Source organism: Suillus clintonianus, assembly GCF_016758775.1.
Source record: "Suillus clintonianus strain FC179 chromosome Unknown DEU56scaffold_63, whole genome shotgun sequence".
Classification (NCBI taxonomy): Eukaryota; Fungi; Basidiomycota; class Agaricomycetes; order Boletales; family Suillaceae; genus Suillus; species Suillus clintonianus.
In genome coordinates, this window is record NW_024539287.1 from 78,949 (window position 1) to 89,681 (window position 10,733).

The following is a 10,733-nucleotide window of genomic DNA, read 5'->3' on the forward strand; positions in this document are numbered from 1 at the left end:
AACTTCAATGGAAAACTCACCTGTAACAGGTGTTGGACACCCTAAGGGAGTGGCGCGTTCCACTTCAATGGCGCATTTCATTTCAATGGGGCGGTCCTCTGTGGAAGGAGTGGTCAATGACTCTAAACAAGGAGTAATCAATGACCAACCTCAACAAAGGGAGGGGTGCCAGGGTACAAGGACGAGTGTGGCTCCTGCTGAGTCTGGACGACCCGAGACCAGCGCAGAGTTCGCCAGGCGGGTCAGAGACCGATTTGTCCTGCGCGGGCCTCGCCCACTCGAACAAATGGAGGGGAGGGATGATGCCCAGAACATCAAAGCTAAGGATGATGCCCAGGACATCCGGACTAAAGAGAGTGTCAATAAAGAAGACGAATTAGTAGCGCTGCCAGTCACATATCCGCACAAGATAGACTTACTTAACCAGTTGAAGGACCAGTACCAGGAAGACACCATGTTGAGCAAAGTCCTGGGGGCCCCAAAAGACTTTCACAATTTTGAGGTTGCTGAAGGGTTAATCAGGATTAAACTCAAGGACAGAACACCACTGTGCATACCTGATGTAATAGTTGGAGGAAGACACCTGGTTGAGGTAGTGATTGACCAGGCGCACTCCATTTTGGCCCATCTAGGGGCAGACAAGACATTGTCGTACTTGAGGGAGCATGTCTGGTGGAAAAGTATGGTGGCAGATGTAAGAGCCTTTTGCATGTCCTGTAAGACTTGTCAGAAGAGTAAACCATCTAATCAAAGACCATATGGACTGCTACATTCGTTACCAGTCGCTAATAGGCCATGGGAGGCAATCAGTATAGATTTCATAGGGCCGATGCCCCTATCTCGAGACAGAGACGGAGAATATGACTCTATAACAGTAGTTATCGATCTGTTAACATCGATGGTGCATCTCGTACCTAGTCACACTAACTATACCGCCAGAGACGTGGCAGAGTTAGTGTTTGCAGAAATATATAAACTTCATGTTACGCTGAAAGCGTAGACTCAGGTAAGAGCTCTGTACTAAGTCTCGGATGAGACGAAGGTAATGCAGAGGTTCATTTATTGTTATCGTTGGAGTCAAGACTTGGTGACAAGAGTCAGCAAGAGAAGACAAGACTAATGGTATCGATCGAGTATAGACACTAAGACGAAGAGTCTCAAGTGAAATCGTATACAAGAGTGATCTTGCTCAAGGAAGGTCTATCAGAATACTGAGTAGATTCAAGTTAGAGAATACAGGACAAGGTGATCGACTACTTATAGGTAAAGGTTACTTCAGGGCAGGACTACCAAGGCAATGGTAAGGGTACAGGGTACAAGATAAGAGATATGAGATAAGACGGCGATCAATGATGCTATACAAGAAGGTAATGGAATCGTCATAAGTACAAGATAGGGGAAAAAGATAGGGGGATCCGGTCCGAGGCATGTTATCGTAACATTACCTCCCGTTCTAAGGCTTGAAGTCACCAACTTTAATTGTCTTGATTAGCGTAGTAGATTGGGTCGACGTCGATGTCTGCCAACAATGCAATTGCATCGAGCTCGTTCTCTGCACGCTCCTCTCCAATGCGAGCACGGTCATGGTCAAAGGCAGCTTCAAGTTTGACTAACTCTCCATAGAATTTGTCGGAAGATCTTCCATGACGAAGAAGCTTCTTGCCTTTGAGTACGGGGCAGAATGCGGTGAGATGTTTGGGAGCGTATTTGCCACAAATGCAGCACTGGTAGTGGTTGCAATGCTTTTGCTTGTGTCCCCAATTATTGCAGGTGCGACAGACACAATTGAAGGGATGGGTCTGAGTCGTCTCGCTAGCTTTGAACTGCGCCATCTCAATGGAGTATTCTGCAGCAGTAGTGCACCCGGGTTCAGATTCGAAGTTATAATGTTTGTAGTGATGCTGGCTTAACGGAAGCCCCATAGAGAAGAGCAGCTTGGGTTTCATCCTAGTAAGCCCTTGTGCTTTGCGAAGGACGTCCATCCTACTGTCAGGATCGTTCATTGTCAAGATAGATGTCGCGGGTGGTGGAGTAGGGATAGGCGCAGCTACTTGCAGTGGGGAGTAGTGCAAAAGATCAGGGGTAGGGGTTCTTGGCACGGATGGAAATATGTTGATGGGGGGTTGTTCGTTTTCTTCGACCTTAGGAGGGGGTGTGTTGGGTGGAGACAAGCCAAGGAACGAGTAATAGTCCTGATCTGTCCGTCCTGGAGGAGGGGGTGTGTATGGTATGTAGAGCGGAGTGCTCAACTCTACTGCTTCTTCGTCATCTTCAACGAAGGGAGATGATGGAGGAGGGGTAGGAGTTGTATGCCTTAATGTCGTGATGAGCGATTTGGGAGGGGGATTGAACTCGTTTTCATCCTCTATCCTCCTTATTGCATCATCAAAGTCGACTGTTAACTGGATGGCGTTCAGAACTGCATTCTTAATTTTGCTTTGGTTGTATCTGATAGGGATAGCACCAAGACTGGTGGTAGAATCGAGTTGGAATTGCATTGCTGCAGGGGTGAGAGCATCTGCTGCTCGAAAAATGATGATGAGTTCCTTGAGGGTGGCATTGTTGATCCTGTCTACATAGGCATCGAGCCTCATAGCGTACTGAATGTCAAGGATGACAGCTTCCCACATAGCCCGGTGCTGGCCAGTGGTCTGGGGACGAGTGAAGGGATTGTTTTCAAAGAAGTTGGTAATGCTATGGTCAGAACCAAAAGAAGAGTTGGAGGAGTTAGACATGATGGTTTCGAATCAAGGTAGGTTTAGAGGCCTAATGCTCTAGAGACGAGTTTGAGCTTCTTCTGATAGGCGTTGAGGAGCTCCGCTGCACTTTCAAGTTCCGATTCAAGGATCCAGGAATTTTCGGACTCAGGATATCCAACCCAAGATATGAGATAACGACATCTTGTGCCTGCTCCTTTGTGTGAGAGAATGGCTTCAATTTCGTAATGTTCTTCTCCGTTGATAAGGTCAGGAGGTGGTTCAGTGAAGTTCGGACCATGTATCTCTGTTTCCTGATAGGAGGATAGTTCAGAAGTGTGGAATGTGGAGTGAACTTTCCAGGTTTTCGGCAATTTCAATTTGAATGTGATAGGCGATAAGACTTCTGTGATTTCAAAGGGGCCATATTGCTTGGGGGCTAGCTTCTTTAAGGGAAGTCGTGTGATGAGGTGTGCTGCAGAAAGCCAAACTTTATCACCACGTTTCCATGGTTCGTACTTCTGTCCATGAGATCTTTCAGCCATTCGTTGTTGAGCAAGGCTGTGAGAGGCTAGGGCTTTTTCTCTGATCTTCTGAAGGTGTTTAATGTGGTCTTCTGCGGCTGGAAGAGTGGAGTCAGGGAAAGCGTGGGGGTATCCACGGCGTTCATATCCCATCATTAGGGAGAATGGAGAGGCATTTCTGGCACTGCCCTTTCTGGAGTTGTGAATGAATTCTGCCATGGGAAGGTGATTTGCCCAATCATTGGGGTTCGTCCGACAGTATATCCGGAGGTAGGTTTCGAGTTCTTGATTCATTCGTTCAGTTTGTCCGTCAGTTTGGGGATGATAAGCGGTTGAAAGGGCAACTTGATAGTTCAGGAGTCTTCCAAGTTCTTTTGCGAGCTTGGAGGCGAACTGCGGTCCTCTATCTGAGATAATTTTGTCGTAGAGACCGAATCTGAGGAAGACTTTTTCGAAGAAAAGTTGGGCTACTCCTTCTGCGGTGATCGTTTTTCTGCAAGGGCAGAGAATTACCCCCTTCATAAGGCCATGGTCTACCACGACCATGATAGAATCAAAATCAAGGGACGGGGGGAGGTCAGTGATAAGATCAACAGAGACCTGTGAAAAGGGGCGGGAGGCGGTGGAGGAGATTGGCAATAAGGGAGGAGTAGTAGGATGCGTGTTCGGCTTCATTTGCTGACACGTTGCACAACCATCAACATATTTTCGGATATAGGTCCCCATTCCTGGCCACCAATAGGCCTTCTTTACGTTCCATTCAGTGATAGTACGGCCAGGGTGTCCGGCAGTGGGATGATCATGGTGAAGGGTGAGGATACGGTGGCAAAGATCTGAAGGAACATAAGCGCGGTTCTTATAAAAGAGGACATCATCCTCAAACTTCCAATCAGAAAGCGCTGATTTCATGGGAGGGGCGCATACGCCATTTAAGGCATCCAATGCGGTGCGAATGGTAGCATCATCGGATGCATTGTGAAGGAATTTGAAGTCTTCTGCAAGTTCAGCGTCGATGAGTTTGACAAATAGTGAATTGGGGAGAAGGATAAGATCTTCATTATCAGATCCAGAGAAGGCATGATCAGACCAGTGAGACAGAGCATCAGGGGCAGCGAGTTTGGACCCGGGGACGTGATGGAAAGTGAGATCATAGTTGCATAGAGTTAGCTGCCAACGAGCCTGCCTCCGAGTGAGTTTCTGTGCGGATCTGAAATACAGGAGGTTTTTATGATTGGTAAAGATGATGACCGGGTGAGGATTCCCCTCAAGGAAATGTCTCCAAGCTTGTAGGGTGCGGATGACAGCAAGGAGTTCTCTATCATAGATCTGATAATTTCATTCGGCTGGGTTTAGGGATTGAGAAAGGTATCCGCAAGGATGATACGCTCCATTTTCATCTGTTTGAAGGAGTACTGCTCCTGTAGCAAACAACGATGCATCGGTTGCGAGTGCAAATTGTTGAGTAGGATTGGGATTTCGGAGAATGGGTTCAGAAAGAAAACAGTGCTTCAGCTTCTGGAAAGCCTCTTCACAGATGGTCGACCAAGAAAAAGCATTGTCTTTCTTTGTGAGATCAATCAATGGTCGAGCGATATCAGAGTAGTGGGAGATGAAGTGTCGGTAGAAGTTGCAAAATCCGAGGAATGATCGGACTTCTTTGACGGAGGAAGGGGAAGTCCAATCGCTGATTCCTTTCAGCTTCGCTGGATCCATAGCAACCTGTCCAGGTCGGATAATCATACCGAGATATTCAACTTCCTGTGCATCGAAAGTGCATTTCTCTGGTTTGAGGAAAAGTGACTCCTTCCTGAGTTTCTCCAGTACTCGTCAAGTTCTTTCTTTCTGCTCTTCCAAGGTGTCCGAGAAGATAAGGATGTCATCCATATAGACGATGAGCCATCCTTCATTGATTTCGGTTGCAAAAGTCTGATTCATGTATGCTTGGAAAGTTGCAGGAGAATTGCATAGTCTGAAGAACATGACTTTTGGTTCAAAGAGACCAAAGGAGGTGGAGAACGCGGCTTTCCATCTATCATCGGGATGTATGAGGATATTATTGTAACCAGAGTGGACATCTATCTTGGTGAAGAATTTGGTGTCGCTCAATTTCGCAATAAGGGGAGGGATCAAGGGGAGAGGGTAGGTGTTCTTCACGGTCCATTCATTAATATACCGATAATATTGACAGGGTCTTAGCGATCCATCCTTCTTTCCAATGAAGAAGAAGCCAGACACTTGTGGAGATTTTGATGGAGCAATAAAATCTTTTGCTACATGTTTGTCCAAAAATGCTTTCAATGTGTCGGTTTCTTTCGGGGAAAGAGGATAAGCCCTAGATGATTTCGGAATGAAGCCTTCTTTGGTGTCAATTCTATGGTCAAATCCAGGGCGAGAGGGAGGGAGTTTGTTCAAGCCGTCTTTTGCGAAGATGTCGGCGAAATCATGAAGATATTCTGGGACAAGTTCCTCGAAAGTTTTCTTCTTCTTTGCTTGGGCATCCTCCATAGCAAACTCTTGCGCTTTATTGCTTGTTTTAGTGTATTCTTGCGAAGCAGCAAGTATCCAAATGTTTCTAAGCGGAGTTTGTTTGGCGGAGATTTCTTTCTTGGAGGTTCCATCACGAGTTAGAGGAGAGTCAAAGGTGGTATTTTCGATAAGTCGGACATTGGTTCCATCCGCAGCATATTCGATCAGGACTTCATCATCAGATAAAGGGTAGGTGGCGATATCATCAGGGTGTGGAAGGAATTGGGTATTTCCTACCCATACATCTTCCATAGCGTTGAAATTAGGAAGTTTGGAGGTGGTTTCTTTGGGTTTCTTGTATTTCTTCTTTCTTTTCTTGATTTCTTCGATACAATACTCTTTCTCATTGGAGAGCGTTTTGAGAGGGTGAAAAGAACCAGTTTCTTCTTCTTCGATAGTCGCTTTCTTGGCTTCGAATAAGAAGGGGTCTGCGTGCTTTTTCCTTCTTTCAAGATTGATTTTGGCTTCAACAAGTTTGGATCGAGGTGAGGGAGGAAGGGATATTGTATTCTTAGTCCAGTCAATGTCTGGATTCATAGCGGAGAGCCAAGGTTTCCCAAGGAGGATGTTGTCTCGAGCAGAGAGCTGGGTGATGTTGAATTTTCCCCACATGCATCTTTTGTCAAGTCTGATGGGTAGAACGCAATAATGGGACACCATTCCTGCTTTTGAGTTACTTCCATCCACAGTGGTGATATGGAAGGGTTTTCGGAGTTTGTGGGAGTTAATCTTGTGTTTCTTGACAAAGTCTTTATTAATAAAGGAGCCTCCTGCTCCTGAATCAATGATGGCGGTGGTTTCAACGGTTTTTGTGCTTTTTGTGGAGAAGAGTGTCACCAGGACACGAAATTCATTGCTTTGTCCTACAGTCTTAGTATACAGCACGTTGTGCGAAAGATATCCGGTGAGTCCATGTGTGATAAGACTACCGGGTCCGTATGAGTGCGAGTGAGGTGACTCGTCCCAAGGGGAAAGGTACTGAAAGCGGATCCTCGCAGAATAAAATGCGAAGGGAGATGCGACCGAAGGACTAACGATCTAAACGGCCTGCGCGTACGGATAGTAGATGGCGCGAGTGACGGGTGAGACGGATACGGGAACAGAAGAAGTGCGTTTGCGGACTGTAGCGAGGGTGCGAGGTATCAAGGGGACTTAGGTATCTAGGGGACTTAGGGAGCGAGGTCTCGATGTAACGAGCTACCGGTAATGATCCGGGTAACGGAAGGTCAAGGCAGAACGAGCGATGAGGATGCGGGTTATGCGCGAAGATCCGTGGCAACGGAAAGCACTAAGGGGACTTGAGCACACGAACTTAGATACTAAATCCAAGGGAGTGAAAGGAAGTGCTATTGCTAGAGGCCAGCGCAACTATTTATCGTGAATCGTACAAACTCGGAATCCCCTAAGCGGCACAGTAAGTACAAGCGAGTCCGTAGCGCAAGTATGTAATATGCCGCAAGCGGCCTCGTGTATGGGAGCGCACATGTAATATGGCCTGCGAGCGATCAGAGACACAAAATAAGACAAATAACGCACCAATGGGGACAGGTGGACATGGATAGAACGAGGGCCAAGTGCGCGCGACGGATATCTGGCACGGTGTGAGGAACCGGTATGAATCCGTACGGACGGATAATGACGGATAGTGACGGGTAAGGATGTACTGTCAGGTAGTCTCCAAATCGTGTATATAGGCCGATTGTGAGGCTAGCGCCCGGATGCTCGGCACAACATAAAGGGAGGAGTCTGACGTTGATACAGGTCCTCTGTTTAAAAATCCACTCGGTTGGTATCCATGTCATCTTCATCGTCAGTTTCATCATCAGGGGTTTTAGCCCTTCCCTTTCCCTTTCCTTTTCCTTCTGAAGCTCCTGTGGCTCTAGTTGTGGTTTTCTTTTTGGGGCAATCCTTGGAGCGATGTCCTCGCTTGGAGCAATTGAAGCAGAGACCTTTATTGAAATGGTCATCGTGTTGTTGGGGGGATAAGGTTCTGTCTACATCCATTGCATCAGGATCGCGTTGATGGTGGATGGTTGGTTTAGGGTTGCTTCGTCCCTGATTGGAACGATTTCCAGATCCTTTTCTTGATTGGTTGTTGTTCCTGTTCGTGTTTCTGAAAGCTTGTTCCATTTGCCAGTTGGCGCTCTGCTGGGTTGCTGCAGTGTACCATTTGTCTATGGTGTCTGGGATTTCGGAAGTTCCATGAATAGCTTTCCTCAATCCATCTCTCAATCCTCTTTTGAAGAAATACTTGAGTCCGACTCCTTCTTTCATTCCGGCCAATGCGGAGAGGAGTTTAAACTCTGCGATGTACTCAGCAATTTCTCCAGTTTGTCTGAGGTTTTCTAGCTTGTTTAAAGCATCGGTTTGAACATCAATGGATTGGAATGTGATTGTGAAACTTTTTTCAAAGTCTGCCCATGATCCGAAGGATGGGACAGTTCCACTGAACACATTGGTGTAGAAGGTTTCTGCCCAAAGCGCAGCGGTTCCTCCAGTCATGTAAGCAAGAGCAGTGATGATCTTCTTCTTATCGTCGGTATAGGTATCAGCATTGGCAAAATGATAGGCCTTAATGCTATACAACCATCTGGTTGCTTGGGATGTGTCGCCATCAAAGTCCTTTGGAGAACCAATCTTGAGTTCAGGTACTTTCGACATGGTTAATGGTCCTGCTGGTGGAGGTACTGGTGGTGGGATCGGAGTAGATGATCTAGGTAGAGCTGGTGGGGGTCCAACAGCAGGTGTTCTAGGTGGAACAACTAATCCTCTTGGTGGGGGAGGAGGAAAGAATTGTCTCGGGGTAGATTCTACTGGGATATTGTCGGAGCTTTCTGATGAACTATCAGAGGTGAGGACAACGTCATCGGGATCTTCTCCTAGGAATGAAGACATTTTGACTATAGGCCCTCAAGATATGAGGAGCCGGTGGGAAACTTGAATCTTTTGTTACGCTGAAAGCGTAGACTCAGGTAAGAGCTCTGTACTAAGTCTTGGATGAGACGAAGGTAATGCAGAGGTTCATTTATTGTTATCGTTGGAGTCAAGACTTGGTGACAAGAGTCAGCAAGAGAAGACAAGACTAATGGTATTGATCGAGTATAGACACTAAGATGAAGAGTCTCAAGTGAAATCGTATACAAGAGTGATCTTGCTCAAGGAAGGTCTATCAGAATACTGAGTAGATTCAAGTTAGAGAATACAGGACAAGGTGATCGACTACTTATAGGTAAAGGTTACTTCAGGGCAGGACTACCAAGGCAATGGTAAGGGTACAGGGTACAAGATAAGAGATATGAGATAAGACGGCGATCAATGATGCTATACAAGAAGGTGATGGAATCGTCATAAGTACAAGATAGGGGAAAAAGATAGGGGGATCCGGTCCAAGGCATGTTATTGTAACACTTCATGGGCTGCCAAAAGCAATAGTCAGCGATCGGGACGTGTTATTCACGAGTAATTTTTGGACTAACCTGAATCGGCTGGTCGGGGTGACACAGAAGATGTCCAGCGCGTACCATCCAGAGACGGATGGGGCGACGGAACGGGCGAATCGGACAGTGACCCAGATGTTAAGGTCGTGCATAGGCCCTAAGCAACATGACTGGGTAGCACGTCTACCAGCTATAGAATTTGCTATTAATATAGCACAATCAGAGTCAACGGGAATCTCACTGTTTGAGTCGAATAATGGCAGAATCCCACGGGCAATGATATGGGAAAATCCCCGAACGACTGAATATCCTGGTGTTCGAGTGTTTGCTCAGAAGATGAAGGCCACCATAATGATGGCCCACGATGCGTTAATAGGTGCATGCGTCAAACAAACGCACGAAGCTAATAAGAAGAGAAGGGCATGCCCCTTAACAAAGGGGGACTTAGTATACATCTCAACGAAAAATATATCCTTACCAAAGGGAACCGCGAGGAAATTAACCCCTAAGTACATCGGGCCCTATAGAATAATTGAGGACTTCGGAAATAATTCATTCCAACTCGACTTACCAAACAGACTGAAGCAGAGGGGTGTTCACCCAGTCTATCACTCGTCATACCTGAGAATACACGTACCAAACAATGATAGATTGTTTCCTGGGAGGTTAGAAACTCAAATAGCGGACTTTGAGGACTCAGAACCGGAATGGGTGATTGACCAGATCATCTCGCATTCGGGAAGTAAGGCCGACGTGAAATTCGAGGTCTTATGGAAAGCGGGAGACAAGACATGGCTGACATATGATAAAGTCGAAGGGCTGGATGCCCTTCGGGAATATTTCACGCTACTAGGGGTACAAAATGTTTCAGAACTACGAAATGGAACCGGGGAAGAGCCATCCGAAGGCCCCCAGGTGTTCCTAGGGCACCTCCAATTTGAAATCTCCCCAGCATATAACTACTCACCTCTTTCCCCAGTCCTTTTCCCCAGCAAATACCCTCTCGATCACCCAGCAACCAAACCCCCTCACGTCGGCACCATTATCCTTCCCATGCCGTATCTCGCCCATGTACAGGGCACTCGCTGGTCCATCCCTAATGCCCTAGGAGATGGCAACCTCCTACTCGTCAGCGACATCATCAGGCTCTATGTCGAGCACGACACTCACCTGCGCACGGGAACGGTTTCCCCACTGTGCACACCCATCGGCTACAACAAGTTTGTCCTGGTGTTCAACGATCAGCAACTTAATAACACCCTACCAGAGCGTCTCACCTTGGCTGGTCCTAATGGGCCCCAAATCTCTGGTCCCGCACCTACCATCCACGATCTCGTCGGGCCTCTCCCATCCATCCCACAGCCCACCAAACCACCCGCGCACGCGCACATTCCAGATGGTGGGCGCTACTTGACGCCTCAACGGGTGGAGCTGATGGAGGAAGCGCTGTGGATGTCGTTGGAATCCACCAAGCGCAAGAGGGAGTGGAGGGATTGCGCAATCACTGACTGGAAGTCAAAGAGAGCTAAGGGATGGGTTAGTGGGCATCA